The following is a 6,992-nucleotide window of genomic DNA, read 5'->3' as shown; positions in this document are numbered from 1 at the left end:
TATGTATAATGATTATGTTTAACGAATGTTGCTGTTTCAAATGCATGTTATAAATGACTCAAACAAACTAATTTCAGATCGGTAAGAACTGATCAAAAGCCGAAGTACATGAAATAGGCTGTGCGATTCAGAAAAGATATCAGCATTTATCGGTGCACTCCTTATTATTAGGTTTTAATTTGTGAAACTTCTGTATTAAGGGACAGATAGGATGCATGTGGGGTGCATGATGGCAGTAAGGGGAGGAGCCTGAGTGTCAGACAGACAGGGGAAACAAAGCCATCATCTCCCTGTGCTTGCCCTCGTCCCCCTCTCCTCCACTGCACCAATTACCGCCTCTCCTGCTCAGCTATCAGTATGCAGCAGGGCTCACACGCAGCACCACTCGCCCCGGGCCATTGAATACGTTACCTCTGCTATGGGGTGAGAGGCTCCGGGGCAGCGTGCCCCGTAACCCTGTAGATAATTTCGGATTCCTTCTCCCTGCTGACGAGGGAACGAAGGCGTGGAATAAAGAGAAAACAAATAAAGAGACACTATTGCAATGAAGTAATAAGATCTGTCAAGAGATCTACTGATTTATTGATTCCAATTCTTTCATTTGATTTCTTTCATTTGAGACACTGGCTAACGCTAAACTGGTGCAGGTAGCACCGTCCGTAATACATAATTAACTCTAATCTGTGCACGGTGGAATAGCAAGAGGACGTTGCACAGTCTAGTCTGACGCAGTGATAATGAACCTTGCACTTGAATGAATTGTTTCAGTGTTTGATGCTTTTGAATGTGGAGGACAAAAATGTACGAACTCTCACTAGGAACAGATGCACCTCAGAGAGATCTGCTGAGCAGCCGCAAAGAATTAAAGTTTAAATCCACTGCCACTACAATTTCATTTCATACATAATTTTTAATCTCTTTGGAAAAGCTAAAGACGTCTTAACACAGAGAAGTCAAGGTTAAGGCTGCCTTAAGCAGGCTCTGTGCTGCCTCGAATAGATGATTAAAAAAGAAAATATTTGACTACTATAAACTGGAATGGAGTATTTATGCTTATTAACAACTGCATATTTTAAATGAATTATCTTCATGATTTAATAGATTTCATTAGGTGTAGCTTCTTCAGTAGAAGTAGACCATTGCAAAAATGTGATAAATCTGATCTTGTTTGCTAGTTTTTTTGCATAGCCCCCATATATAAAAGTTTTCCTAACACTTAGTGTCTTCGAATGCAGATATATCTGACTCCTACACGCTGGCCTTCAAACCCCGACCAGGGCTCTTCCCACTCGCCAGCCAACAGATGCGTCCCCACAGAGCTGCTGTTGTCATATTGAAGTAAACTGTGCAGTGAAATTCTGTAAAATTAGGAGAGAAGCAGGAACTTTCCACTTCACTGTTCTGCCTAACTGAGTTATCAACAGGAAAAAGAAGAAGAAAAAAATGCTGGAAGCGATTATCATGAGACAAAGCTCACATTGCACCCAAAACATCTCATAACGGAGCGGCTGACATAAATGCCTTTTTAATATGCCTTTGTTTCTCCCCCAAAAACTGTTGGAATAACCGATTATTGCATTAGTTAATGTAGCGACGAATCAATGATCAAACGTGTCAGTCCGAGCTGGGAAAACAAGGAAGATGGTAGACAGCGAATGTTACAGAGCCGCGGGGAATTATGGGACTAATCGCAAAGCTGTATTCACTGGCCGCTGGAAGATTTTTAGCTGTGGTTTAAAAAGGGCAAACCGAGGACAGTAAATCAACTGGCCAAGAAATCTCACGGCATGATAGTTTCAAATAACTCTCCAACGTTTAATTGATGAGGTAAAGTGAGATGAGGTAATCCACTTTGAATAATTGAAAAGCCAGCATGATATGTTTCATAAAAGTGGCCTGTGTTGGAAAAGCACAGGTTAAAACAAACACAATCACGAGATGTAGCTTCTTTTATTCATATCTCAAAGCGTCCAACATTAACAGTATAACAAAACGTTAAGACGTGCGTGCGCCAGGTGCATACAATGTTGAAATAACTACTGGGCTTGACAGCTAATAAATCAAGCGATAATTTCAGATGATGTTTTATTGTGTTAAAAACAAATTACCATTTCTAATTATTCATGTGCATAATAATTAAGATGTAGAAATCAGACAATAAAAAATATTTTCAATCAAATTAAGCTTTATTTACTTAGCAGATGCTTTTATCCAAAAATACAATCTAACTTGAAAATGAAGTTCAAACATTCAAATGATTTAAAGCACCGCAAAACCTTTGACATTGATCATTTTCCAGGTTGTCTCTCAGTGAGTCATAGAGAAGCGTGATGGTAGGTAGTGTAAACATTGCTGGTCTGTGGTTAGATGTGTATGGGAAGCTCTCTCCAGCAGAGGGGCACCTGCTTCTCAAAGCCCAGGCTCTTAATCACTTTCATCTGTCCCCCCTGCTGCCTCACTAACCTGGTCTTACTTTAGAAAGCAGATCTGTCTTTCTCATCCTCACACACGTCTTTTTTCTTTGTAGCTGCGGTTGTTTTACCTTTCTAATTCGGCCCAGATGTGACGGCCCACTCTGTCGCCCCGTGCTTTCCCCCTCGCCCACCTGCTCGCTGACCTGCGGACCCCACACCCAGGCTCTCATTTGATTTTCCTGAAAGGACCGTTCTGTAGCTCGACGCGCCCCTCTTTTCTTTTCGTCCTGTACTGCCTAGAGGGTCTGCGTTGAGCGTCGCAAGCCTTCGTGGCTTTTGTTACTCCTTCAACATCCCAGTCTGAAGCTCCATGCCTCTGGCCTCTAAATAACCCACCACCCATGTAGATGGCTCTAGACCAAGGATTCATACTGAAAGCACTCTTTGAGCACACACAAAACACGCAGTGTTGTATTTTTTTATGTAGAGTGGTTAAAATGTTATTTTTCAGAAATAGAATTTGTAAAACAATTGTACTCTGAGGTAATTTTTGCCACTTATCACAAAAAAATGTTCATTATAGCAAAGAAAGAACTGGTTTGTAAAATAATCTCTGATTTAATTGGATTGGACCAGTTGGACATCCCCACTCTCTCTCTAGACCAGCACAAGTCTGTGTCTTGTCTCTGTTGGACAGGCTTCAGTAAATAATCTCTCACTGCTAAATGCTCACTGTTAATTGTGTTTCCTTTATTCCCTGATAATTACGACAACACCTCTGTGCCTCAGCTTGAAGGACGCACTCCGCCAGGCCCTAAGCAGGTGCTCTTACTGACTGACAAGAGCTGTCAATCACTGGTAAAGAGCTCTCCACTTTCCTTCAGCTGTATGCCGTGATATTCCCTTTTGTCAGTTTATACCAAACACGAAATGAAAAAGCAGGGGCTTAACCAGGTAGCAAACAGGCCCCAGACTGTCAAAGGGAATTAGAGCGAGCATGTCTGCTGCCCTCCACTCTATCTGTGAGCCTTTCTTTGCACATGATAAGGGATTTTACTTATGGGACCTACAGTGATTAAGTGTCCCTGGGTAATAGAGCCTTGCCTTGCTGCTGCTGCTATTACAATTGACAATGAAATTACCTACATCTTTTCTGTTACAAACCGATTTTGCTTGTGCAAGAAGGCATTGGCGGAACTAAAATGTTATAAATGGGGTGGCCAGGGGATGGCCAAGGCTTCGTTAGGGGGTCCATAGTCCATGAATACAATGTGTTACCCTGTAACATGAATGAATGCCATGATTGCTGAATACTTCAAATTACCCTCCCATTAGATAAATATTCCTAAATGATGTAAACGTAATGTACGGCTGAAATAGCAGCTCAACTCTTGGAGTTTTTGGCAAAAAATAAAGAAAAACATAAATAAATAAATAAATATGGATAAATCGTTGTTGCAAAGTTACAGAAGTTAGTCAGTCAGTAGCAGTGCTTTTCTCTTCTACAGACCGAATGCAATAAAATTTTTATATTCGGTTGAGACAACCGGTTGTTTGGTGCGAATGATACTTACTAAGACAACTATTTTGAGAAGTGTCAATGCGTATTTTCCAAAAAGACACGAACATGAACTAATCTCCGTGCACGCGCGCTATCGTTGGGTATGATGCCGTCGCGTTTTCAAGTTCCAGGCGGCAGTCCAGTCCAAGACAGTAAATCTAATTATCACACAGTAAAAAGATGACTTCAAGAATTAAAAACATGGTGTTGAGTTTTGTTTTAAAAACAAGAAAAAGAGTACAAAAGGACAAAGAAAAAAGAAAGTCCAATCTATAAACGCATACTGAAGGCTTTATTCAGTCAACAGAAAGACTAGTTTATACACTTGTCCGGCCTATGATGAAATCATTATCTGGAATTTGTAACGTATATACAGTAATAATATCTTAATATTAGTTTTTAACAATGTGCTGCTTTGCCGCAAGTCAATATAAACCTTGATTAAAGGGATAGTTCACCCAAAAATGAAAATTCTGTCATCATTTTCTCACTCTCATGTTGTTCTAAACCTGTATGAATGTATTTTTTCTGATGAACACTAGGCAACATTTGAAGTGGATCAAAACCTAAAAAGTTGTCTTAAAACCAATACCCGTTCCTGTCTTAGGAAAACTTTGATGAACGTTTTTGATTCACTTCAAATGTTGACTACTGTAGTATATTTTGATGAATGATGATAAGCACACAACTGATTCTAACCATTGGCTTCCATAGTAGGAAAATACCATCATCTGTGCTTACCATCATTAATCAAAATATCTTCTTCATCATTTATCACAATACTTCCATAATATTTGTTTTCCTACTATAGAAGTCAATAGTTACAATCAACTGTGTGCTTGCCATCATTTATCAAAATATCTTTTGTGTATATCAACAAAAAAAAAATAATCCATAGAGGTTTAGAACAACACAAGGATAAAACAATGATGACAGAATAATTTTTTTTGGGTGAACTATTCCTTTAATGGAAAGTGAACATCAGACTTTTTTCATGTTTAAGCTTCTATCAACCTAGAAAATGTGAAAGATTTCAACCCAGTAACTTAGTTTTGGTAAACCATTCTCTGCAAGCATGTAAAAAAATTATTGAAATCTGTCTCCCTTTGTGATGTCAGAAGGGGATAATAATACCGCCCCTTAATCTGCACGAAAACGGCACATTCTTGCTCGCACCTACAAAGTGGTAATTTTAACATGCTATAATAAATCATCTATATGGTATTTTGTAGGGGTGCACCGAAATTTCGGTCGGCGAAAATTTCGGCCGAAAATTGCATTATCGGTTTCGGGCGAAATTGTGGGCGCTAATGTGTCTCATACTGTAATCCATTAACATAAATTTGGTGAATAAAGCAATGAAAAACAACGTAACGTTTTTATGTGGAGCGACTGTTGCGCTGTTTGGGATTCACCCTCGGTCTCTGTGTGCGCGCGCGTTTAAGTGCCCTCAATAGTGCACATACGAGAGAGACGCTTAAAAAAAAAACAAGCGAACATAAAATCTTTCTGTTATTGACAGGGCACATATAAACAAAATTATCTCCACAGTATCTTAATTATACATTTCTAATAAAAACATTTGTTTTTGTCTTAAGTGTACGTATACAGTCAGAAACCAGTCTGTGTATATTTAATTTATACAATAAAGACAGTGTTATGATTCATTTAATTTGATTTCTGTACCTAATGATAATTTCAGACCTTATTAATGTACAACTTTGTTCTTTTTTATAAATGTTTGCAATTTCTTTATTTGTATTAGGATCCCCCCCATTTTTCCTGATCCGAAAAATAATCTGATCTGTGCCTCAAAAACTGTAATGTGATCCGAACTGTGAGATTTGTGATCGGTCACACACCCCTAGTGAAGTTAGTACAAAGTGATAGCCATAAATGCAATTGTACTAATAATTGGCATAATAATTTCTTTCTGCGTTTCGGTTTTTCGGCCTTGCTTTCCTTTTTTTTTTTTGCGGTTTTCGGTTTCAGCCAAGAATTTTCATTTCGGTGCATCCCTAGTATTTTGAGTTAGAAATTTTCATACGTACACCAAATGGGGACACCAAAGATTTATTTTATATTTTTAAAAAGGCCTGTGAAATGTCCCCTTTAAATTTGGGGTGGCAACCCCGGACACCCATTGGCTCCGCAAATGTTCAAGAAGGATAAGCATTTATTTATGGAGGACATAATATCGTATTTCAATTTTTCTTTTTATTCAAACACACAATTACATGTATATGGAAAAATCAAAATGAAATTTTGTATGAATGTACACGGTTTACTCTTCACCATGCAGGTACAATGTCCATAACTTTCAAGATTTAAAAAATATTGCAAATTATGCAGCATCATACAAGTAAACTGTGCAACTTTTGCTAGGCTTGTGTATTTATCGGAAAGATATGACATTCTTAAACATTTCTCTTTTTTGGTTACAGGAAATAATAAAGCCATGGGTTTGAGGGTGAGTAAAGTGCCAGAATGAAATGTTTTCATTTACCCTACATTGAACTTTTGTCATTTGTTCTGCACACAGAAAGCAAGTGGTGCAATAAACCAAAAAAAAAATGCAGAACACACCACTCACCAATATTTTCAACACAGACCAAATTGCATGACCACAATTAAGAATGCTAATAAAACAATCCAAGCACCGCCTTTGGGGAGGATGGAGGAGACACCCCTATTGTTATTCTTATAGCTGACCTAAGGGGCACTGTCACGCTGTGCTGAAACAGCCAGCCTCTCAGGAGAGCATAATAAACTAACCAAATCAAAGTTGGGCACGCTGGTGTGGCCTGGCACTCCTAACACTGCTCCTTGATCAGTTAGATGAGCCAGGGAGACGGAGAGCCGGCGGCCATTCGTGCAGAAGTGGTTACGTCTGAGCGGAAAAGCAGGTCAGAGAGTCAGGGTCGCTGAGCACCACTGTGCTATAAAGTGTCTTTGACAGTACATGGATCAGAAGAGGAAACTGTGTGAGGTTTAAGCAGGACACAGCATATGAAACA

The sequence above is a fragment of the Paramisgurnus dabryanus genome, chromosome 9 (assembly GCF_030506205.2).
Source record: "Paramisgurnus dabryanus chromosome 9, PD_genome_1.1, whole genome shotgun sequence".
Taxonomy (NCBI): Eukaryota; Metazoa; Chordata; class Actinopteri; order Cypriniformes; family Cobitidae; genus Paramisgurnus; species Paramisgurnus dabryanus.
This window is presented reverse-complemented; position numbering follows the sequence as displayed.